General features: G+C 41.6%; 1 protein-coding gene across 1 annotated transcript in view; it reads left to right on the forward strand.

Moving 5' to 3' along the window:
- The first annotated feature begins 1,835 nt into the window (after nucleotides 1-1,835).
- Nucleotides 1,836-10,885, forward strand: part of ARSG (arylsulfatase G) — a 92,478-nt gene continuing 83,428 nt past the window's right edge. The window contains exon 1 of the mRNA XM_015810375.1: nucleotides 1,836-1,854. The gene's annotated coding sequence lies outside the window, so the exon portion shown is untranslated. The remainder of the gene's footprint in view (nucleotides 1,855-10,885) is intronic.

Raw genomic sequence — 10,885 nt, forward strand, 5'->3', positions numbered from 1 at the left:
TAACATATCGTGAACTATCGTATTTTCCGACGTATAAGATGACCCCCAACTTTTCCAGTTAAAATATAGAGTTTGAGCGAGAGAGGGGGGGGGAGAAAACTTGATGAGTAATATGCCAAACCACATGTGTAAAGGAATAAAATAGAATACCCGTATTTTCCGGCGTATAAGACGACTGGGCGTATAAGACGACCCCCGACTTTTGAGAAGATTTTCAGGGTTTAGAAAGTCGTCTTATACGCCAGAAAATAAGGTATTTAAGGGAAACTGTTAAGCAACTCTGGTGTCCAGAGCACAGGAGTGAGGGTAGCTAATCAGTCTCCATTTCTCTTCCTAAGGATGACACATCACAATCCCTAGAAAGATCAGCTACAAAATCCTCTGTATTGTGTTTCTGACTACTTGGAATGGTGTAATATAAGAAATTCTCCCCTGGGTTCAGTACCGACACGATGTTGCATAAATCCTTCAAAAGAAATGCCTTAGGATCATAAACAAAGCACCTTCTATGCTGTTTAACATCTTTTTTCCAGGCCCACATAAGAGTTTGTGAAACTGCTCCTGACTGTCGCTGCATATACCTGTGGAGATAGGACTAGTGTTCAAAATAGTTCAGTGGTCCTGGAAAGCAACCCAGTTGCTTTCATGAGTCAGAAGGAAGTGCTTTATTCTGTTTTAAGAAATTTTGTGTGCCAATTGACTCAAAGCTCGTTAGATGTAGAAATGCAGTCAAAATTTCCTGTTGCAAAAATTCAGGTCAGTTTAAATGCAGTCTGAGTGCCACACATCTTCAAGTCTTGTATGCTTAGTGAAAGTGTCTAGTTGGGTCTTTAAATGCAACTTTTACAGTATATTATAGTGCCATGTAGATTTTCTTTCCGTTTACATGGCTGTAGTTAACATGGGCTAAAAAGCTGAGCAGAGTCAGACATGGTTAGTACTTGGAAGGGAGACCACCAGAAAATCCTATAGCAATAAATTAGAGAGGGAAGCTGAAAAAACATATTGGAAGAAAGTAATGATAAACTATGTCTATACTCTTCTAGAGAAAACTACATGGACTTAGTTTGACATGAAGGAGACATTACCAAGTTTTTTTTAACACTAATTAATCCCCCATGCCCCTCAAAATTTCCCTAGGCAGTGCTTCCTTTAGCTCATGGCTCAGTTGCTGGATCTTTCGCAAAACATTAGCTTCGCTTAGCTGCAAACAGCATGACTATTTATAAGGAAATGTGAGATTTGCCTGCAAATATGCGTTAGGACAGTTCTTAAAATACATCTCTTTAAAAAGTTTAATTTTGCAATTAACTTTTCAAGAAAGAAGTATGGACTGCAGCCATTTCAATTAATTGCTCTTGTCTCTGCTGTGGTAGCATCCACTTTCTTGATGATGTACAAGAAAGAGATCTGAGATCTTTTAGAACCCTGTTCTGTTCTGCCTGATCCTGTCCAGTGCCAGCAGCTAGTCCAGTGATGGTGAACATGTTGGGCTCTAAACAGGTCAAAAATTCAGAAAAACATGACTGCTGGTGTTCCTCATATACACACCCCTGTTTCCTAACAAATTCGCTTTAGATAGTAAGATGGACAGCATATAAATTTAATAAATAAATATTTACATACTTGTAAATATTTTTCTATTTGTCTTTGTCTCTCAGAAAAAAAATGCCTATCTGAGGCAGCTTCTGGTTGCACAAGACCTGGAACCTTCAGAAGATGCTTTTGTGTGGCCTTGCAGCTTCCAAAAAGACCAGGAAAGCATGCCCTGCTCTCATGTGTCACCTGCAGGTTGCAGAGGCTGTGTGTGCAGAGGTTCCGAAGGCCATCTGAGGGGGCACAACATTTTCGAGGGTATGTCAACTTTTCCATTTCTTGATATAAAGCCAGTTTTCTCTTGATCAGATGGTTGAGTTTTGTGTATGGTTGGGTGTAGAATAGGCCACTCCACAGTTTGACCATAATTACACTGTGGCTGGGCTGCCAATTTTTTTGTCCAGTGCACTTCAAGATACTGACTTATCACCTTTAAAGCCCTAAATGGCATGGGATAAGGATATTTGTGGGACTTCCTTTTCCCTGAGGGTTTCTGCCAGTTCCACTAGGTCAAATAAGCCGGGCACGCTCCAAATCCCTTCCCTTACGTGCCGCCATCTGGTAGAACCTAGGACGGTGGTGGTGAACCTATGGCACGGGTGCCAGAGGCAGCACTGAGAGCCCTCTCTGTGGGCACACGCGCCATGCCCCAGAGATGGCAATTGTCCCTCTTCAACCAGCCGCCAGCTAACTCGCCGAGGTCCCACATGGCCAGATGCATTCCAGCACCAATGCACTCGCTGGCCTGTGTGCAGGGGCTGATGGTATCAGGCAGCAGCGGCCCCTGCCCCGCCTTGCCCTGCGACAATGGCACTCCCACCCTGCCTCGCCTCACCCCACAGGACGAGCCTCCTGCCCACCGCTCCACCTGCAGAGACCTGGATCTCCCCCAACCCTGTCTGGCCCCCACATGCATCCTTCCCCATGAGTAACATCGAGGTGATCACACCCACCTTGGCCACACCCACCCAGTCTGCCATGACCACTACAGCCACACCCACCCAGTGGGCCATGCCCACTTGGCACCCGGCGATAAATAAGTGGGTTTTGGGTTGCGGTTTGGGCACTCGGTCTCTAAATGGTTCGCCATCACTGACCTAGGAGGTGTGTCTTCTCTTTAGCTGACTTTGTTGTGTGTGGAACACGGAGGACCTTGATGAATTGTAGGGGTAAGATGAGGATGGAGTCCAGCAAGATGGAAGGCTGATATGTGGGAGAGTGTTGCCCCAGAGTACCAAGAGTTTTTATTGTGATTTTTTGGGTGGTGGTTTATTTTTATTTTATTTTTTTAAAAAAAGGTTTTTATACCTGTGTGAACTGCCCAGGGCTGCGGCTCATAATATGGGCAGCTCTCCAAGTCTTTTAAATAAATGAATAATTTATTTCAATGGCCGCTGCAAAAGGCATTCCAGAAGGCTTTGTATGATTGACTCCCATAGATGTTTCAGGATTGTAATTCTATGAAATTTCAGATTTGACTGTAAGATAATTTCTACATAGATATGTAGTAAAACTATCAACTTAGTGACGCTGTAAGGACCCACCCCACTTTACACCTTAAGAAGACAGAACCCTTGGAATATCTCTTCCAACAGGCATCTTTATTAAGAGAAGATGGCTGCAGGCATTCTAGGCAGGATCTGAGGAGTTCTCTCCCATCCTTCAATGTTTTAAGTGTTCCCAAGCAGCCCCCACCCCATAGTTCTTCCGGCGACGATCACTCATCCTCTTTTCCAGGCGTTGCCTTGTTCCCCCCCCCTTTTCCCTCACTGCCGGCAAAAGGAAGACTTCAGAGAGCTGAGTAGATGAAAGGCAATGGCCATATTGTTATGGTCAGTCCTCTTGATGGGAATCAACATCCAGTCCTTTTGTAGTTTACTGAAGGAAGTGTGGGCCATAAACCCCCCCTGCTCATCCCCCTTCTCCTTCGTAGCATGACAGAATCCAGAGAGAGCAGAAATGGGTTTTTTCCATAGTAAGTAACTAGAAATGAAATATAATTGGATTCTGACAGACGCCCTTCCCAGGCAAGTTGAGATTTGCAGGGATGACTTTGGAAACTCAACCTCTTTTCTACTCATGAAGCAAACAATTATTACCCCACACAAGCTTATTTTAGTAAATATAATGAACCTCTCTCTTTTTGCAGAAATAAATCAATTGTTTATTTTAAACGATTATCTCTTAGGGAAACTGGTAAGCAAGTTCCCAGTGAGTCATTTGGGTTCTTTATATATTTTCTCAGGCAGATTTTCCAACACATGACCCAATAAAGAAGAGCTTTTGTGGAAAATTAAACCCTATGTCTAGAAAATAATTATTATTCTGAAAAGTGTGCTTCTGGGACTTTTAACAAATTCTGCACTTTTGTTCTGAATCCACCATTCATTCTGTTGAAGTTCTTTCGCATTCATGTACTATTTTTCCCATCAACGTCTGAGTGTTTTGATAATGTGCCAGGATCCAATCTGGGTCAATCACCAGGACCAAAGTTTTAGTCTTCCAAACTTTTGGATTTGTGCTGGAGCCCATCCTCAGGGAACTTATCTCACACCAGAATGCATAGTATTTATGTGGTGCCTGGTTGTGTGTGGCTTTTTAGTTGTTGACTGGGGTATTGATAGGCAGTTATTAAGTTGTTGGCTGTTGTTTTCTTGTGCTGTCAAGTCCTCATCTCCTAAGAACCTGATAAGTTGGAAGTAAATTAGCACCTCTATTGACTACCAAGGGGCCCGTTTCACAGGCTTCAATAATTTCCCTGGCTATTTTTGTACCTGCTCAGTCAGCAATCTTAATAGCTGCAAAACTGAATGTATGCCCTTATTCATTGCAATGTGAGGCTCCCAATGAGTTCAGGTCTCCTCATCTGACCGCTCACTTGTGTTCTTGCAATCTGGTGGTTAGCTTCCTCTCCCCCTCTGTCCTACATAGTCATGGGAGCAATCCATGCAGGGGAACTGGTAGATTACTTTAGAAGTATCTCCTACTTCCAAGCAATATTTGCAATGCATGATTTGTCCTTGTATGGTAGTCTCTGGGCAGTGTGCGATGCCCGCTTGCAGATCTCGGAACCTGTGTTCTCTTGCTTCCGAAAAGTTTTTGATGTATGTATAGACTGTCTGTAAATAGGGACTGTTTCTGGCACTGTGGATCTCTGAATATATTTTTAGTCCCATTAAAATGAAAACTTGGGATATTTCAGACAGTGATATTTTTCTGATTAATGTTAATTTCTCAGTTAATGGCCATTTGTTCAAAATTGCAAAAACACTGAACAAGTGTACTTATAACCAGTCCTCAAAATTCTGACTCTCCCAGCATCCCTGTGGTCATATGATTGTGACCTGGGCTTGGCAACCGGCTCGCACTTATGATGGTTGCAACATATGATCACTATTTGTGAACTTTCCTGCCAGCTTCCCATAAGCAAAGTCAATGGGGAAGTCTGCAGGGGAAGGTTGCAAGGTGGTTCTGTAAGTTGCTCCTGCCACTTTCTGTGTGCCTGTTCTTCAAAGCAGCCATCCTGCGCCCAGTTGCACCACTGCAGCCACTTACCAGCTTGCGAGCCTCCCAGACTTGCAATTTTTTCCCCGGTTTCCCCATTGGCAGGAAGTTGAAAGGAGATTCTATCCCGTAATCCTGACTTAAGTACAGCAACAGGAACTGCTGGTATTGCAGTCGTTAAGTCTTGTAGTCATGTGATAACCGCATTGCTTGACAATGGAAATTGTGATTCTAATTACCATCATTAAGTGAGGACTTGTTAGTTGCGAAGTCGTGTCCAACCCATCGCGACCCCATGGACAACGTTCCTCCAGGCCTTCCTGTCCTCTACCATCTTCTGGAGTCCATTTAAGTTCACGCCTACTGCTTCAGTGACTCCATCCAGCCACCTCATTCTCTGTCGTCCCCTTCTTCTATTGCCCTCAATCTTTCCCAGCATTAGGCTCTTCTCCAATGAGTCCTTCCTTCTCATTAAGTGGCCAAAGTACTTGAGTTTCAACTTCAGGATCTGGCCTTCTAAAAAGCAGTCAGGGTTGATCTCCTCTAGGACTGACCGGTTTGATCGCCTTGCAGTCCATGGGACTCGCAGGAGTCTTCTGCAGCACCATAGTTCAAAGGCCTCAATTCTTTTGCGCTCAGCCTTTCTTATGGTCCAACTTTCACAGCCATACATTGCAACTGGGAAAACCATGGCCTTGACTATACGTACTTTTGTTGGCAGGGTGATGTCTCTGCTTTTTAGTATGCTGTCTAGATTTGCCATAGCTTTCCTCCCCAGGAGCAAGCGTCTTTTAATTTCTTGGCTGCAGTCCCCATCTGTGGTGATCTTGGAGCCCAGGAAAATAAAATCTGTCACTACCTCCATTTCTTCCCCATTTATTTGCCAGGAATTGAGAGGGCCGGATGTCATGATCTTGGTTTTCTTAATGTTGAGTTTCAAGCCAACTTTTGCACTCTCCTTCTTCACCCGCATCAAGAGGTTCTTTAGTTCCTCTTCACTTTTGACATTAGAGTGGTATCATCTGCATAAAGTTTGTAATCAAGGGAAAAGAATATCTCTTAGTATTCTTAAATTTTAGAAAAAAATAATTTCCTTGTACTTTTAACAATTTACCTAGGAATATGTTTATAGAGTTGCAATATTTATGGTGCAAAAATCCAGGCAATCACTAGTTACAATATAGTAGCCACAAAGACTGCAGTTCTCTTTGCTGCCATTCAGTTGTCACTAGACCTAGATATGGCAACTTTGGCTTAGGCCCATCCAGTTGAACAGGGGTGTCAAACTGCCCGCCAGCGAGCTGGATGCATCATAGCGAAACCGCGCCACCCCATTGCCGGCAATGGCAAAAAAATCACGATACGTCGTGACACGTCACGTGACGTTGCTAGTTTGACACCCCTGCAGTTGAACATAATATATGTAGTCGACTTACGACCACAATTGAGCCCAAAATTTCTGTTGCTAAGAAAAATATTTGTTAAGTGAATTTTGCCCCATTTTATGACCTTCCTTGCCACAATTGTTAAGTGAATGGCTATAGTTGTTAAGTTAGTAACATGGTTGTTAAGTGCATCTGGCCTCCCCGTTGACTTTGCTTGTCAGAAGGTCGCAAAAGGTGATCACGTGACCCTGGGACACTACAGCTGTCATAAATATGAGTCAGCTGCCAAGCATCTGAATTTTGATCATGTGACTATGGAGATACTGCAACATTCGTAAGTGTGAAAACGGTCATACATCACTTTTTTCAGTGCAGTTGTAACTTTGAATGGTCACTAAATGAGCTGTAGTAAGTTGAGGACTATCTGTAGTTTTGTTTTATTGATATTTACTGATGCTTATACGGCCGTCACTCCCCAGTTGTATCTACCCACCGGGAATGGCTTGTTCTGGGTCCGGTCCATTACTGGTGGGGCCCAGGAAGAGAAGGTTTTCTGTTGGGCGCCCAACTTTATTGTTTTAAATATTTTATATGGTGTTTTACTGAAAGACTATAAGCCACCTAGAATCACTTCGGCAAGAAGGATGGCGTAGAAATTAAACAAACAAACAAACATAGAATGAACAAACAAACCTCTTTCCCTTGGGGATTAGACTTGTTCTGACTCTACTGGTCTTTTATGACCTTGAAACCTGGTTTTGTTAATGAGTTCAGAGCCCTGGCTGTGTAACTGAGGCCATATCATGGTTTATTAATTGTTGTATTAATTGTTTTATCTTAGGTGCTGTATACAGTATATTATTATTGGTTTATTATAATATTTTTATTTTGTTTTTAATCATTGCTAACAATCCAGTGTCATATATTTAAGATGGGTGCCAATATACATTGAATTAAATAAATAAATAAATAAATAAATAAATAAATAAATAAATAAATGTAACAAAGTTTTATTTTGTTAAACGTGATCTGGGTTGTCGTCACTACTAATATACATTTATTTGTCCTTTACTGTGCATTGCTTTCTATAGCGTAAAAAGATAAAATCTCTTGAGTCAAGTTTGACTCTTGGTGACCTCATGCATAGACACAGATCTGCGTAGGTTTCTTGATAACACAATGACTTTTTTTTTTTGAGTTCCCACTCAAGCCTATTGCCCTGCTCTTTTGCTGTGGCTTCCCACCCAACTTCTAATCAGATTTACCACTGAATTGTCAAGATCAGTTAAGGACAGCTAACTGCTAGTGTATTCCTAAAATATAGATATTTATATCCAGGACTTAAAATGTTAATTTCTTTGTTTTGTAAAACACTTTAATAGAGCCAGGTCCACAAATCTCCTTATCAGTTTGTTGTGTAATCCAGATTTTACTAAAACAAGGAAATTTATGCTCTGTGGTGCACCTATATGTCTCTATTTTGAATATACTATATATCTGTGCTGTCATTTGCTTGCTGATATCCTTGCAAAAAACATTTTTCCCCGTATGCTGTTTCCAGAAATGCCAATAGAGGAATAAATTTGATCACTGATAAATCAAAACATATATGAAAACTCTGGAAACTGAGGACTAGATTCTTGCCCACTCTTGCTTATGAATGTTTGTTTTAATACAGTCCTTTCCCTTCACATACTTTTCATGGAAACCTTCATTGCCCATAACAACACTACAGGTAATTTACAACCATTCATTTCAGGATGCAAAGTTACAATGGCACTGAAAAACCTTTTGACCCTTCTCTTCCGCAGCATCCCCAAGACCTTTGCCGCATCCCCAAGGTCACATGATCAAAATTCAGGCACTTGGAAATCGGTGTGTATTTACAACGTTTGCAGCATCCCAGGGTCATGTGATTGCTATTTGCAACCTTCCCAGGTGGTGTTTAACAAGCAAAGTCAATGGGGGAAGCAAGATTCACTTAACAACTGCAGGATTCATTAACAACTAAAGTGATTTGCTTAGTAGTCATGGCATGAAAGGCTGTAGAATCAGGTGCTACTCACTTAGCAACCAGGTTGCTTAGCAACAAAAATCCTGGTCTCGATAGTGGTCATAAGTCGAGGACCAATTGTATGCTAAGAATGTGTCCCACAGTGCCTATAAAGTGTCCTGTTATTAAAAAAGTTTTTTTTTTAATGTGGGCATGTAAACCAGCAGGTAGATAAGTTGATCAAGCAGTCCTGTATCTGCTGGGACGGGTTAATAAGAAACATGGGAACAGGAAGGATTTGGATGGAAAGTTTTGTTGTTTTGGCATTTTCTGGATTTGGTTATATCACATATCAGACTGAGGCCTTGGCAAAGAGTCCTTCTTGCTCTTAAAATATGTGGAGCGTGGTGTCTCTTCAAAGACGCTGCTGGGTCTGTTTGTTAAGCCGCATGGGACCCGCTTACATCCTCCTAGTAAACAAAACCCGTTGCCAAAAATTGAGACAAACTCAGATCAGTCACTTACAAAGTGAAGAGTCTGCCAGATAAACTCAGAGAGGGGAATATTAGCAATTCTAGGAAGTGCCATCCCAAACACACTTGTTTTTCTCATTTTATTTTAGATATATTGTTGGTACTACTACCTCAGAGGGCACCAGAAGATAATTGGGTTTGGATAATTCTACATCTTATATTTGCCAGGCAGTTCCCAGTCATGTGTTGCCTCTTTTTAATTTGATTGATTCGGATGGGAAAAGACATGTATCTCTGCTTCTAATTTAAAGTTGTCCTGTCTGAGCAAAACTATGCTCTTGAATGACAAGGGGTCGCCGTTGACAGTCACTTAATTCAGTAGTGCCATACTTTTATTTATTCATTTTTATTTATTATTACATTTATATGCTGCCCATCTTACCGTCCAAAATGACTCTGGCAGCTTACAATGCAGTACTTTGTTAAATATGCAATATGCATTCATTAGATTCACACATTGCACTAAGCCACACTGTGTACATTTAGCATTCTGGATAAACCCAGCCATTGTAAACCACATCTTATGGCTTAGTATGTTGCACAAACTGCTTAGTATGTTGCACAAACTCAGTCACTTAAGGTTTAACAACAAAATATTAAAAAAAAAATGTCAGGGCTTCCTGCAGATCAAGATCAGGACCAGAGCTGCATTTGGTCTCCCTCTTATTTCATTCCATTTTAAACTTAATTAAAATTAAACCTAGTTCATATGATCAATTTATTATGTATCTTAATAATTTTCCCTGTCCTTGACAATAACTTTAAAAGTCTCTGCGATCACATTGAAGGCTTCGTGAGTCACCTGTAACCTTGTGGTCTAAAGTTGTGCCTTGTGCAGACCAGGTCGTTATGTTCTCCCTGTCTTTTTCCATACAATACAATCATTTGCCCCTCTCAAACCTATCATGATGTGTGTTTCTCTGTTGTATGTGCTAACATTGGCTGCTGCTGGCAATAATGAGGAAATTAATAATGTAGTAACATAGAATGAGGAATGAGAGGTGTGGTGGCCTAGTGGTGAAGATGCTCACCCCCCACTCAGAAGGTTGAGACTTCAGTCCTAAGTAGTGGCAAATGTTTCTCTCTGCCTAGAAAAAAAATCTGCTGCAAAATCACTGTAGGCGTCAGGAAGGGCATCCAGCCAGTAAACCTAAACCCTCAGCTCCGTTCAGCCATCCCGACTCTACTGCAAACTAAGGGATTACAGGGTCATAAAAAGGGAGTTTTTAATGTAGAATGAGGAGTGTATTAATGTTTTGTGTTCATCCACTGTCTCAGCACAAGCCTGTTTCTCAGGCTTGTTCTGGGGGAAAAAATGGAAGGAAGGAACACAGTATCTGGCAGCATCAAGTTCCTGACTGAAGGGCAAGATAGAAATCTAATAACTAAGCAATGACTGCCTTAACAAGAGTGGTGCCTACATGTACCTGTTGGCAAACCTAATTAACAAGTTCTCCATGATTAGCCAATCTTTGATTACAGAGATGGAGCAAATTTTAATCCAGGAATGCTGCCTTTAGCAGCAGACAGGCACTGTTCATAGTAGAAAGAACTGAATACCATGTCTAAATACTTTTTTTAAAATCAAACCTTGATAATTTTTTGCTGTTCTTTCCTGTCACTCACTTTTAAGAGTATGATTCCCAGCATGAATGCATTTGGGTCAATATAAAAGGGGGGGGGGAAATGACATTGCCATAGGTGTATACTACAGGCCACCCAACCAAACAGAGGAAATAGATGAACTTTTTGCTAGTCAGCTAACTAAGGTATGTAGGAAGCACATCACAATAGTAATGGGGGACTTTAACTACCCTGACATCAACTGGGACACAAACTCTGCACCAAGTGGAAGATCAAACCGGTTCCTGGCA

The sequence above is a fragment of the Protobothrops mucrosquamatus genome, unplaced genomic scaffold (genome assembly GCF_001527695.2).
Source record: "Protobothrops mucrosquamatus isolate PMUCROS unplaced genomic scaffold, P.Mucros_1.0 scaffold9, whole genome shotgun sequence".
In the NCBI taxonomy this organism is placed as follows: Eukaryota; Metazoa; Chordata; class Lepidosauria; order Squamata; family Viperidae; genus Protobothrops; species Protobothrops mucrosquamatus.